The sequence below is a fragment of the Stegodyphus dumicola genome, chromosome 1 (assembly GCF_044657685.1).
Source record: "Stegodyphus dumicola isolate Sdum_Otavi_A_Nest chromosome 1, ASM4465768v1".
NCBI lineage: Eukaryota > Metazoa > Arthropoda > Arachnida > Araneae > Eresidae > Stegodyphus > Stegodyphus dumicola.
This window is the reverse complement of record NC_140768.1, coordinates 107,751,623-107,767,026: the sequence shown is the minus strand read 5'-3', so window position 1 is coordinate 107,767,026 and position 15,404 is coordinate 107,751,623. Positions and strand designations below refer to the sequence as shown.

Genomic DNA, 15,404 nt, shown 5'->3' with positions numbered 1-15,404 from the left:
TTTCCACATATTTAACACAATAATTCATTCTAGCTCTGTTGCAATACTGGCAAAGGTACTCCTCTGTTATTAGGATGGGATTCAGAAAAGTATGAGCAAAATACGAGCATTGACTCAGATAACGAGCAATGAGCCAGGCTGTTGGTAGGGGTGGTGCCATTTCCCTATCCGGCTCAGCTCAGGGAACCACCTCGTCAGATCACTCAGTGTTCTTTTATATACGTGTTTGTGCACTTGTAAGTTAATTGTTATGACATTTAACGTGAAAATAATTATTTCAATATGAATCGCAAGAAGATTGTTGCCTCAGATAGTGCTGCAAAGAAAAATAAGGAGGCCATGGCCATCGATATCAAGAAAGAAATCATAGATCAACATAAGCATGGTGACGGAACTGGCGAAGACTTGCGGCCTTTCAACATCAAAAATCTATACTATTCTGAAGAAGCAGCAAGAAATTAAGAAACCTGATGTAGCCAAAGGAATTATTGTTGCTTCCAAGCACCATAAAAGTACTCCTAGATGTTGAGAAATCGTTGTTGGTTTGGATTAATGAGAAGGAGTTAAAATGTTGGTAACAAAGTTAAACTATGGTTATTTATTTACCAATGTTATTAGGAAAAATTGACTTGATATTAAAATGTTGATATTTTTTGGGGTGTGGAACGGGTTAACTGAATTTCCATTATTTTCAATGGGGAAGCTTGTTTCTAGATACGAGAAATTCGCTATACCAGTTGAATGCTGGAACAAATTAAACTTGTATCTCAGGGTTCCACTGTAGATATGTAAGCATGTGTATATGCATGTATGCGCATATATGTGTATACACACATATATATGTATACACATATATGTGTATACAAATACATACATAAAGAATATACACATGCACACACGAGCACCTACATTTAAAAATGCATGCATATAAACACACATTTCTGAATCTGGTCCTGATAACAGAAGAATACCTACATGAATCATTTAAAATCGGTGCTAAGCTAAAGCTGTTACATTAATCAGTTTTATTAGAATTCTTAAATGCAGAGGATTTACATTAATCAGTTTTATTAGAATTCTTAAATGAAATCTTCACTATCCGAAAATTCAGTTTCATTTCCAGTTGAAACTATATCAGGAGAATCTCATTTATATTATTTCCCTCTAACAACTGAACATTTTGAAAACCTTTTCTATTCCATGGAAAACTAATGCTACATTAAACATATATTTTCTAAATCTGAAAATTTTAAGTTAGCTTAGAAACTGTAATCATTCTTAAAAAAGTTTGATTTATGCAGATGTTAGATGAATAAAATTACTTTCCTGTGAAAAAGTAATATGGCATTGAACAACATGATTTTACACATCAAGATATACTGAGTGAAAATTCCTGAAATGTTTTATTTCTTGGTATCTCTGCAAGAATTGTATAAATAAGACTGCCTGCCTTTTAAAAAAAAAAAAAATGTTTAGTAAATACTATGAAGAAAATTGGTTACATTATTTACAGTTCATAATTAATAGAAAATAAATCATTTCTTAGCTTATCAGAATTTATTTTTATCACATTCATAAACAGTACTAATTTAAACAAACATACCATTATGATTTCAATAACTATGAAATAGAAAACCCAAATCTGCGTCTTTGATGGTCTAGTAGATTGGACATCTCGTTTACTATAATTCAGCAGGGTGCTGACTCCCCAGACTGTAATATATATATATATTTAATTTACAAGGGAAAAGCAACAAAAATATAAACAATTTCTTGGTTTTATATAAGCATTTCTGCACATTTACAATTTTCATTTTTTTAACTATCTAGTTATATCAAAATACATGATTTAGTAAAATATAATTCATATAATTTAAGGTATTTTAGATCAAATATTAATTTTTCAATAAATTTTTTCATGCAAGTCTAATTATCAACATAACTATCAAGTTTTGACTTCGAAAATTATGTTTAGAGAAACTTGAAGCTGCAGTAAATAGTAATAAATTTATTCAAAACTGAAAGTTAAAGCATTCTTACTTTATTTTCTTTCTTTAACTATGGCAGATCTTTTAAAACAACAAAATCAAACAAACAAAAAAGAAATACATTCATGAAAGGACTTACTTATTATTCATGAAAGGATATATTTCAGTAATTACAAGTGCATGAAAATTCAGTATATATATAAAAAAAATTAACACAGATTTGGAACAAAGTACCTGTGTTTCTATCGCATAAAATTTTCTTTTTTAATAGCACAATATCTTTGAGTTAAAAATTATATATTAAAGCAAATTTATAAAACTAAATTCAAAAATAAGAAATTAAATTATTTTTAGGGAAAACGCTAAGCAAATAAAAAATTTTGAATTTCATAAATAAATGAAAGTTACATGCTTTATTTTTTGGCATAAGGTAGATAATATTTCCATAACAGATTTCTGAACAATTAGTCATGTTAATATTGCCTTTCTTTTTCCATTAAAAGCTATTTCCTGCTTAATTACAGTATGCTTTAAGATAAATATTAAAACGTTTGAGTAAAAATAATATAACTATAAAAAGGTGAGACACATACAAACAGGAGTGACACAAACAGTAAGAAACAGACTAGTGCAAAATTTTTTCAATTTATTTATTTGGTATTCTATGTCATTAACAGTACCAAATCCTGAAAATGAATCATTAGGCATGTACACAAAAGAACAACACATGGAAAATCACATTTCCTACACAGACGCTATTTATAAAATTTTATATAGGTGAAGAAAGTACGAGTATTAAACACTGAAAATATAAAATATTCACTTACTTTCTTCAAATAATTAGTAACATCGATGGTTTCAGTCACAAACGCCAATCCATGAACAAACAGTATTCTTTGCGACTTTACCATTCTTTTCGACCGCCATTGCTGACTTCACAAATATCCCGACACAACCGGAAGTAGAAAGTGTCTGCTTTGCCATTGGTCAGTGAACAAGAATTGCAACGCTTTTTTTTCTTTATAATTAAACATATTAAGAAAGCCTCTAAATTAGCATATGAAATAAACTTACTTTTGCATTATATAAATTTATATTCACAGCATCTCTGTATTAAGGTTAATAATTCAATTTTTCTACGAAAAATAGAAATGTCTGTGTATGCGCATGCTCAGTGTATAATCGTAAATCCGGTTAATTTTTATGAGTTAGCGTAAAATTAACTATGCAGATTTTGAGTTCATTTAACTGGACCCTTGTACTTATTCTGTAGATCTCCATATTAAGAATGTCTTTAACTGTTTCAGGAAAAATATAAAATATAATATATTTATTTATTTATTTTTTCCTCATATAAAAATTATTAAAATCGTTATATCATTTTTCCTTTTGTGTTAGCCTCTTGTGATTTTTATAACAAAGATTAAAGGAACTGAAATATATGCAAAATATCAGGATTCAGCTTGCAATTTCGTAGAGTTATTATTATTATTATTAAATAAAAATATTAGTATGTCTTTGATTATAATTAATGATCCTTTGGTCTACATTAAACTATTCTTCAAGAAATTAAACATTTTCAAGCATCTTCTCCTCTATTTATTATTCTATTCCTCGACATGAAAGATTTGCTAGTCTTATTCCAATTTAAATGCCCACATTTGCTAAATAAAATAAGGCGAGTATTGTACCAAACTCAGTAAGTACACAAATTTAATATACAGCTTATTCCAGTTAAATGGGTAATAGGATTTTCATAAAAAAAATTAAACTGTGTAAATTAATGTAACTGTTGATATGAATAAAAATAACAAATTTGATATAAGAAAATAAATAAGTTATTTTGAAGATCTTTAAATTAAGAAAATATAATTTTTTGCAAAAATGCACGTAAAGATTTAGTTCACATGTTAAAATTCATAGAAAAATTTTAGCCTCATATATGAATGCCCCTTTCTTCATGTTCGTGGAAAAGGAAAACAAAGTGAAATACCAAAAATGCACTAAATATTTTGAATTAATAAACTTCATTTTCAACCTTTTTAGACTTCGTATAATATCCGTAAAAGTGACGAATGAAATATACCATAAAGGCAGTACAGTCAAAAGTTGTGAATTCGGACACCCATAATTCGGAATGATCAATAATCCGGACCTCAAAGCTACAAACTTTCTGCGCATGCGTCGCATTCACGCATGCGTTTACGAGAGCGCGTAAGACCTTTACGGCTGCGAATATGTTTGTGCACATGCACGTTTAATGTGTAACGGAGGTATAAGCTGAGCTAAAATTATCTAATTGAGTTAATGTTGCAGATTGCGTTGTTCCTTAATTGGATCCGGCTTATTATTTTTTGCAGACTGTTAGAGCAATTTCATAAAAGTAAGCTTGAACTTTCGATTATGTCAAATAGAATTTCCAATATATACTTACTAATATGTAATTTGTATCTAAAAAGCGAAAGTATGTTTTGAAATCCGAAATCTGTTTATCAATTTCACGCTGCGGATTGGAAGTTGATCTGTCAGCACTATCCTTATCTTCAGGGCAGATGTTTTTATTTTATTTGGCTTATAATTCCTTACTTAAGTGTAGTATTTCATGTCGATGTACTCGGTCTTTGATATGATTTAAATAGAGTTCCTCGTCATTATAATTCGCTTCCGATAGTGAAGAAAGTGACCCAGAGGTTATTGAAAACGAAAACATTTCGATTGACAAGTAAGTAGGTATTCTCGGCACAGAAATTACGGGACTTGAACAGCGGAACTTTGTAACTGAACAAGAAATTATGTCTGTTTATAGAATTAAAGAGAAAGTATTATCACAGAAAACGAAACAACTTAAACAGCTTACATTGAAAGAAATGTTTAATAAAGTAAACAAATAAATATTAAGGTTTTTTTTGTAAATTTTGATACCCTTTAGATCATAATTGTTCTTTATTTCATAAATTACCTTTTCATATTTTTAATTTTATAATTTCTGCATGCCATCTTACGAGATTTAAACTGATGATCTGTAATTCAGAAAAATCGATAATCCGGAATCGCCGAAGTCCCGACGAGTCCGGATTAACGACTTTTGACTGTAGTTTCTTTCAGAACATTCGGATTCGTATAATATGCGTAAAAGTGACAAATAAAATATACCATTATGGCGGTAGTTTTTTTCAGTATATTCGGATTCGTATAATTTTCGTAAAAATGACGATAAAGAGTCAACAGTAACTTCACCCTTTTTCATTCGTATAAATTTCGTAAAAGTAACGTGCAAAAAATACCATATGCTTATTTCACCAAAATTATACGTATATTCTTGGAGATATTTGCTGCCTGGGTATGATCTAAAAAGTATTAAAATTTACAAAAAAAAAAAAAAAAAAAAAAAAAAAAAGCTTAATATTTATTTTTGTTTATTTTATTAAACATTTCTTTCAACGCGCATGCATAAAGCATACATTACGCAGTCGAAATTAAAAAATTGCAACCAGAAAACTATTTCATTTGTATTCGTGATATTTATAATGATGAGGAATTTGATTTAAATCATATCAACAATGGAGTACATCGAGACGAAATACTACATTTAGTAAGGAATTATATGCTGAATAAAATAAAAACATCTGCCCTGAAGATAAGGATAGTGCTGACAGATCAACTTCCAGTTTATTGCACACCCCCCCAAACAAAGGAGCCTTTATCCATTTTTTGCAGCAATTCCACTTTCTGTTTGATGGACGCCGAAACATGCTTTCCCTTTATAGATCCTTTGGCAGCTCCAGCATCAGAAATTCTATTTGACATAATCGAAAGTTCCAACTTACTTTTATAAAATTGCTCTAACAGTCTGCAAAAAATAATCAGCCAGATCCAATTCGAAGATTAAGGAACAACGCAATCTGCAACATTAACTGGAATAGATAAGTAGACAATTTTAGCTTAGCTTATACTGTCCATTATACTTATAAAGGTATTACGCGCATGCGTCAACGCATATATGCGTTGATGCATGCGCAGAAAGTTTGTAGCTTTGAGGTCCAGATTTTAGATCATTCCGGATTATGCGTGTCTGGATTAAAGACTTTTGACTGTATCATCCATGAACGTTTGAACATCAGTGTCATTAAAAGCTTGTTCTTCGGCATCTATAAAATCTGATATATGAAGAGGAATTTTTCAAATTTTGAAGAATTTATTAAGGTTGGTAAAGTACTCTGAAGTCTTAATTTACCCTCTATTTCATAAACCTGTCTGATTGAAATATTATGGTGAGCTCCAGCCAGTTGCCTATACTTACCAAATCTAGCCTCTAACATATCCGTTTGTATTTTGCCAAGTTAAAGATATTCAAAACCCAGTTCATTTATACAATAACTTGACATCTCAATTAAAGCATATGTTGTGTGAGATACTGCAGTTTCTTTGGTTAGTTTCTTTGATTAGGGAACCAGATGCTAAATTCAAATTTTTCCAACTATCTAACCAATTAAAAAATTTGTTCATAAAAATATTTTTTTCATCATTGTCTGCCACAGTGAAAGGTGTTTCAAATATATTATTTTTATGAACCCCTTTAAAAATAGATTTTACATTTACAATTGACCACCAGGTGTTTATTATTTTAATAAATTTTCCAGTTTCTTGAAAGTTTATTATTTTTTTTCTGCTGCTCAAAAGAAAACAATGCTTCAATAACATTATCATTAAAAATCTGTAATGCAAGCTTTACACTTTGTTTTTCTAAATTAGTTGGATAGAGAGCTTTTATTGTCAGACCATAAGCATACTTTAATAATTTACCAGTTTACAATTCATGTAATTTTTTAATACAAGAAAAAGATGCAGTTTCAATATGTGAAGCATCAAAACTTGGAAAAAACATATTATTTTATCTGATTATTATTTTTTTTGATTTACCCAGTTATTTTCTAATACATTTTAAAATATGCACTGTATTAATAATAAAAAACAATGGCCTAGATTTGTCAACAGGATTTGGATAAACGATACTAACTTTAGGTGGTTCTGAAAACAGAGACATAGCCTTTTTATTAATTGAATTATTGTCGGTGACAACAGCAATAATTTTAAACCCAATATTTTCTGATCACACAACAATTTTTTTAATATAAGTTATCTGCACTAAGTGTTTTCACTGGCAAATTATGTACAACATCCTTATAAACAGATAACAGGCTACGAAACATGAAAAAATATGCACTAGATGCAGCATTTTTACAATTATATGCCATTGCACACAAATTACCACCTTCAATAATCAAATGCTAATAAATAATTAAATAATCAAATGCTTGATTTAGGTGGATTTCATCAATCATTAAAATAACAGGCAGATCTTTTTGTGATAATTCTTGAAATATAAATTTTATGTAACTTAGGAATTTTTGGTTGAATTATTCATTTATTGGATGTTTATTAAAATCTGAAAAAAATTTCTGTATGGTCCGTGGATGTGGCATAATAATATTTTCCGACTTTCGAATAAAATTATATGCGTGTGGTGAAATCGTGTGAAGTAAAGTAGAAAATATTAAAAAATTTGCTGAATACCTATATTGTTGTTTTTCAGAATTTAAGTTTGATATTTGCTCAAGGAGAAAATTTATTTCATTGCTCTTATGTGGAATTCTCTCTTTTAAAGTCGTCACCAATTCACTTACAATTTGCAAGTAATGTTGAATATTGTCTTCAGATGAAGCATTAGAGACAAATAAGTCTACGCTCTCTAAAATACTTAAAAGATCTTTAAGGTTGTTAATTTTTGATGGGATTAGGTCTTGCTTCAATGATTTAATTGGTACATTTCTAATGGCTACAGATATATTCAAATTACAATCAATAATTATCGATTTTAGAATTCTTGGATTATTGTCATTAGAAATATTAAGAATCATGGTATGAATGGGCCTGTGTATAACTATCCAGTTATTTGGTAACATCATAGTATCAAAACAAATTTTTAGTTCATCTAAGTTATAAAACATGTGTTTTCTTTCATACTCTTCCTTTTCAGCTAAGCTACAGGCTACTGCTTTTTCAAGTGCATCTCTTTCTCTTTAAAGTCATTTAAGCTCTGGTTATTCCCTTGATGAAACACTGGAGCTAAGATGACTCAGACCATCAGGAAACAGACTTGGAATTGCTCCATTTTTTAAACAAGGATATGAAAGTGGTACAATTAGTTTTTTCACCAAAGAATTCAGTTTGTCTCAGAACATCCTATTGTTTGAAGTGAAGTTCACACACCTTTCAATACAAAAAAGAATAAATAAATAAACACGCATTAAAGTTAAAAAAATTATAAAATGGCAAGCATTTTGCCATGCTATTAAACACATCCATAGACCTTATAAGTGTAATCTTATCGAATCTAAGTGTATAATGTGTACGCTAAAGATTACCGACTTTAAAAAAAAAAAAAAAAAAAAAGAAATCTGGAAGAATACAGATTTTAACGGTCACCCAAAAGGGTTTTATTTTATTTTTATTTAATCAGGGCAAATCACTTAAGGACTATTTGCCTAAGAGAAGGGATGCCTTCCTGGAGGACACTTTAAAGGAATTTGGCTTGTATACATTTGGGAAAAACCTCGAATTGAATGACCAGTGTTCAGCAACTTTGCCGCTCAGCTGCTGGTGGACAAGCAAGAGTTTATCAGGGTTTTTTACACTCTCGCTGACCTTGCAGTCTACCATTCTGCTCTTGCACTCACTTCTACTAACATTTTTCTCTTTAGCATTATTATTAAACATAGTTTTCTTTGCATTTGCACCACATACAGTTCAACAACACAACCACAAATTTTTTAAAAGCTTAACAGCAGAATATGTTTAGAATTCCCGATGGATGTATTGTTAAAGGTTAGCATACATTTTTCTATTATTTCACTCTTTTCTTATTCATCATATCAATGTTAAATTTTCTTTTCCTGTTTTTATTATAAACTTTATTAAATATCATGTTCTTTGCATTTAGGCCATATAAAATTCAATTCGATAGCAAAATCAGAAAATATTCGATACTAAGAGATAAAAATCTTACATTCCCAAATGGCAATAATCTCGTGTGTTGGAGATGAAAATATTTTATTTCAAACAGTGTTGCTACATGTAGATTCTTCGTTATTTAATTTCTTTAAAAATAATACAAAGCGATAATATATGGTGGCAATAATTTGAAAAGGGAAATCCCAAAACAAAATTAAAAACCCTTTTGAGCTAAAAAGAGCCATGGCTGCTTTAGCAAAGTTTTGAAAGTGTAAACAATTAGCACATGTTTGTTGTTTGTCATATGCCAAATGCACAGATCAAGTAACATATAATTCCTACATCCTAAATATTTTTCTCTTCAGTTATTTGAAGACAACACTTGGTTATTAACCTTCCAGCGGGCACGCGTATGTGTGAGATACACTAGATATTAATTTCGCATTTGTTTCGTAGGCCAGAGGGTGCTGACCTTGACTACTCTCTCCTCTTCATTCGCCCTTCTTTCAGTCGTCTGCTGAATTTTGAGGGGTTAATGCGAGTCTGCAGATTTACTATTTGTATTCCAGAAATACGCGCGACCGTTGAAGTAAGTTTTTGTTATATCTAATTTCCTTTTTTATTATAGAAAATCTTTATTCTTTTGCATCTAAATTTTGCATAATTATACAATTTGTGTGCATAATTACTTTTAATGATAAAATAGAAGCACTGTATACATCACCATACGCGCGACCATGTACGATATTTTTGTTCTTTTCCTTTCAGTTATGGCGGATAAAAGTAAAATACTCGACATGAATAATCCGACGGACCTTGAGATAAAAAGAAATATGCTTTTATGTGACAGTGAGGACGATGAGGACATTATTTTAGATGAAAGCATTACAGATGAAGAAAGCAAATTTCAGAAAGAGAAGGTAACTCAGAATCGGAGACAAGTGCAGAGAGCAGTTCTGAAGAGGAAAATAATAATGATAATTCTTTCGAAGTGTATATAGCTCATCAAATGAAGAACAGAAAAGTCATCGATTCTTGGAGATGGCATAAAGAACCATTTAAGAAAACTAAACGAGCGCCTCGAGACATATGTGTTCATATTCCTGGAATCATCGGTGAAGCTAAATATCTCTGGATATATGGAAACGCCTCTTTACTGATAGTATGATAGAAATCATCGCTGAAGATACAAATAAGTTTATTTCTTCTGTGAGGTCTAATTATTCTCGTATAAGGGACAGCAGACACACGGATGGAGCAGAAATAAAAGCTCTTTTGGGCTTACTTTACTTAGCTGGTATTTATCATGGCAACAGAGTTAATCTTGAGGAACTGTGGAGAATGGATGATTTTAAAGTAGTAATGAACTTGAAGAGATTTTTGTTTTTACTAAGAGCTTTACGATTTGAAGACATAAACACAAGAGTAGAACGAAGAGGAGTCGACCGCTTGGCTCCAATACGAAACATTTTTGAAAAGTTTGTCTCTAATTGCCAGAAGTGTTATTCACTTGGAGAGAATGTCACAATCGATGAGAAATTGGAAGGATATCGAAGAAGATGTGGTTTCATTCAATACATTCCTAAAAAATCGAATAAATATGGCATAAAAATTTATGCCATGGCAGATGCTTGTATGTTTTTATACATAGAATATGGAAATTTATGCTGGAGCGCAGCCAGATGGTCCTTTTTGCATAAGCAACAAACCGCACGATGTTGTAAAAAGGTTGACAGAACCTATTCATAACACTGGAAGAAATATAACCACAGACAACTGGTTTTCAAGTTTTGAGTTAGTACGAGATCTAGATGAGAAGAAATTGTCGTTTGTAGGTACTCTGAAAAAAAAAAAAAAAAAAAACCCTCAAATTCCGGATCAGTTCAAGAAAAACAAGAAAATCGGGAACCCAATACGAGTCTTTTTGGATTTAGAAAAACTATGACACTTCTCTCCTATGTACCAAATTGTTACAGATACGTCACATTGATTTCAAGTCTTCATGATGACGTAGCAATAGATAAAGATACCCAGGAGCAAAAAAAGCCTGAGATTATCACATTTTACAATCGTACCAAAGGAGGTGTGGATACAGTGGACAGACTCTGTGCTTCGTACAATGTTGCCAGGAACACCAGGCGTTGGCCTCTTGTAGTTTTCTTCTCTATGCTGAATACAGCAGCAATCAACAGCTACATAATTCATTCAACGAATAATAGTGAAAAATTACTTAGAAGGCAATATCTGCGAAAGCTAGCAAATGCTCTTATGAAGGAAAATGTTGAAAAAAGAAGCCCTACCTCTCTTCAAAGTGAGCTGAAATTAAAATTGTTGAAATGAAAATCAGAATTAGGTGTTGTTGAAGAAACGATTTCTGGGAAAAAAAGATGCAAACCCTGCCAAAATGACAAGCACACTAGAATTACGAGGTTCAGCTGTGAGATTTGTTTGAAATTCATTTGTCTAGAGCACTGTAAACATATTTGTTCAGGCTGCAGCGATGCAATGAAGTGATTATGAAATTCAATTTTTATGTAATATCTAATGTGTTTTTCCACTTATTAAAAATATAAAAGTTCAGTTGAAATATTGGCAGTTTAATTTTGTTTTACTTTCAAGTTAGTTTGGTAAGTCTTTAGTCCTTTTTATACTGTTTTAGTGTTTTATACTTACTTTATTTTCCTTAATTTAAAGTTAATATTGTTTAACTCAATTGTACTTATTAGCATTTAACTATTTACAAAATAATTTTCATATTTTTGCTCTGGAAAGTTTATTTTTTATAATAGCGTATCTAGGAAATACGCACAACCTTTCTTGTTGGTGCAGAAGGCGTGCCCGCTGGAAGGTTAAAGTACAGTCAAAAAGTTCATACTACAGTTATGTAAAGAATATGATTAATCATCAATTTGATGGATAAAGCAATCCGCATTCACTCCTGGCATTCGGATATAAATTTACTGGCTCTTTTGCTAAACATTTTGAGAACTGACATGTTCACAATGAGAAGTACAAATTTACTTGTATACATATGTATGTTTATACTTAAGAACATAAAACATAAATCATTAAAAAAAATTGCTCCTTTTTTATTATTATTATTAAGAGAAGTATAAGTGCTAAAGTAATGAAATAAAAAAGAGAAAAACAAGAATTTGTTTATTTAAGAATTCACTTGTAGAAATCAAATGTTTTAGGCTATTATGTGATTTTGAGTGAAAGTTTCACAATCACGTGTCAAATCATGCATCGTGTTTGACAATATATTGCTGTGGATTGCTCATTTTTAGATTGCTTATATTCCACATGATTTTCTTTACTTTTTCAAAATTTTTTTAATCAACATAGTTTAATAATACAATAAAACATTTTTACATTCGGCTGCAACAACTACAAATATATCAAACACCAGTAAGTGCTTTTAGATAAAAACTTAATGCCAGGAACAAGTTACGTGTTACTGGTATATGAAACTCGTATATATTTGTGTATGGAACACTTTAATAAGCTAATCAGGATTTATGCTACCATGCACAGTGAAAACTAGTAAGCTTACAATATGCGGCAATTTTACTTAGTAGGTTATTTTAATACCCAACAACCTACTCCAGAAATTAAAATAACTACAGTGAAACACTATTTTATTTATACGTTTGTTTTCTTTTACTTATATTTCTTAATTTCTTTTAATGTTTTTTTTTTTTTTTTTTTTTTTTTCAATTAGTAAAATTTAGAACATTGCATCATTAGCATTAACTTCCTGTTTACATGATCTATGAGCAAAATGCATTCTCAAATGCTCCTAGAATATAATAGGGTATTGCATACATTTAACTGTAAAACGAAAAAATACATAAAAGGTATAATGGGACTTAATCTAAATCAGAGCAATTAATACTATACCAAACAGTTAGATATGTGGCGTTTCGACACATACTTCAACTACTATTCATGAGATGGCGCCACGTGTAAAATCCAGTTCTTAATCGGAGCGGCAAAGCGACGTCATTACTCACTCAGACTTCTCGTGAGATAACTGTACGCGACGGTAGCATGAACTGTGTTCCAAGCTCTGCGTTGATCTCTGCAATGTAATTTAAATTGTAATTTAGTACTTAATATATTCTTTTGTTATAGGAGATTGTCTACTCTTATTTTCTTTAATTATATCATGCATTAAGCACACGACCACCAAAAGTGGTGACCTTTTGACTGAGCACGCTACTGACAATGGATTTTCAACGACCCTAAGCCACGTGCATCCAAGGCATTCTGAAGAACTGACTAAAAATAACAACGAATATGGACATTAAAACATATGCTACAACGTACGCCTTCAATTATTTCTAGAAGTATTTATATATATTGCTTGTGTTTTTTTCAAAGTCGTACATATCATCGCAAGGAGCTTCAGCAAATCATCAATGTGATCTATTCCGTTCCGCTGACTTCGCCAGTCGTGCAATAATTCTTCGATCATTCAATTTTTGTGACAAATGTGATACAATGGTGATTTTCGCTAAATTTGCTACATCAGTAATTTTTCTGCAACGTGCTACGGCAAAATTCTTCCCTCAGTCTTCGAAAGTAGTGAATTTTTTTCCCATGTGCTACAGGAGTGACTTACTTTTTCCTTCGAAAGTGCCTTAGCAGTGTGAAGTGGTGATTTTGTGTGTGCGCAATACAAAATGAACACATCATTTTTTTTCTCAAATAGAGGTTTCTTTTCAAATGCATTTCTGTAAAATATTATTTGTCTGTGTAATTGCTGACCCTAACTTATTTGTGTGTGTATCGTTACGTAAATTTTTTCTGCATGGTTAAAATATTTATTGTTATCATGGCAAAATATCAATAGTGTATCCTCAAGCAACAATATTTGTGCTGTTAAGTGTTTATTAATTAAACTGAAAATTATCTATCAGTATGCCCGACGATATTCCACCAGAGCCACAAATCACACGCGTTGCGGTGAAGCCACCGCCTTTCTAGAAAAATAATCCTTCATTGTGGTTCGCTCAGATCAAAGCACAATTTTTTATTCCTCGCATTAGTGAGGATTCTACAAAATTCAACCATGTAGTTGCAGCAATTGAGTCTGATATTCTGAATTCAGTGCATGACTTAATTCTCAAACCACCTGATTGTGATAAATACTCCAAACTGAAACAGCGGCTCATTGAAATCTATTCAGAAAATGAATCTTCAAAAATACGTACTTTACTACAAGGACTTGAACTTGGAGATCAGCGACCTTCATACTTGCTGTCACGAATGCATGATCTGGCAGGAAGCCATTTTAGTGATGACTTGTTGAAGTCACTAAGGCTTTCGCATCTCCCAAATAACATACAAATAATTCTCGCTGCTTCCAATGAAGATCTAACCCATTTAGCAGCAATGGCTGACAAAATTAATGAACTTGTTACTCCAGCTTATGTCAGTGCTGCTAATGCTGCACCTTCCAGTTCATCCCTCGAACAACAAGTGGCCGAATTGACCAAAAAAGTATCTGAACTCTCTACAAGTCTTCATGCTTCACGGAGATACAATCGATCAAATCAGGGCCCACGTAATAAATTTCGTGCCCGAAGCAGGAGTCGATCTTGTCACAATACTCAACGCAATACAAAGAACCCACAAGTTGCATATGTTTTTATCATATGAATTTTGGCGCTCAAGGTCGCAAGTGTGCCCCTCCATGCACTTTTGAACAAGCGGGAAACTAAATGGGCGGTCTTCTGCTGGCCAACAGAATGTCCGCCACATCGACAGAATAGTACTGGCTGATCGTTCAACTCAGTTATGTTTTCTAGTAGATACTGGAGCTGACATATCAGTGCTCCCGAGAACTAAAACAAATGCTCACCAACTTAATAAACTTGTACTGTATGCAGCCAATGGTACCCAAATTGCAAATTACGGCACCAAACTATTGACACTTGATTTAAACTTGCGCCGGACTTTCAACTGGCCTTTTATTATTGCGGATGTAACTCAAGCAATTATTGGTGTCGACTTCTTGACACATTTCCACCTTCTAGTGGATGTCAAGAATAATTGCTTAATTGATGCTACAACCCAGCTGACATCACAGGGCCAAGCTTCTCACATATCGAACGTACCTACCAACATAAGTGTTGTATCGGGCAGCACACGGTTTCATCGGTTATTATCAGAATTCCCTGACATTTTAAACCCATCCAAATCAGGGCAGCATACTCATCAGCCAGAAGTGTATCATCACATTGAAACACATGGCCCACCTGTATTTTCCAAGCCTCGTCGTCTTTGTCCAGAGATGCTAAGAGCTGCTCGCAAAGAATTTGAATTCATGCTAGCACAGGGAACCATTCGCCCATCTAAAAGTCCATGGGCCAGTTCACTTCACATGGTTAAAAAGTG

At 31.9% G+C, this 15,404-nt stretch overlaps 1 protein-coding gene across 6 annotated transcripts in view; it reads right to left on the bottom strand.

The window, feature by feature from the left end:
* Positions 1 to 15,404, bottom strand: part of LOC146999192 (uncharacterized) — a 68,236-nt gene that overhangs the window by 26,357 nt on the left and 26,475 nt on the right. For 2 of the 6 annotated variants that reach the window (XR_015041742.1, XM_085819021.1), the window contains exons 1-2: positions 2,816 to 2,941; positions 1,604 to 1,713 (exon numbers count right to left, since the gene is read on the bottom strand). The exons of 2 other annotated variants lie outside the window; for them this stretch is intronic. The gene's annotated coding sequence lies outside the window, so the exon portion shown is untranslated. Of the gene's footprint in view, positions 1 to 1,603; positions 1,714 to 2,815; positions 2,942 to 8,012; positions 8,209 to 15,404 lie in introns of those variants that run through there. 2 more of the 6 variants (XM_085819046.1, XM_085819039.1) reach the window with 2 other exon arrangements.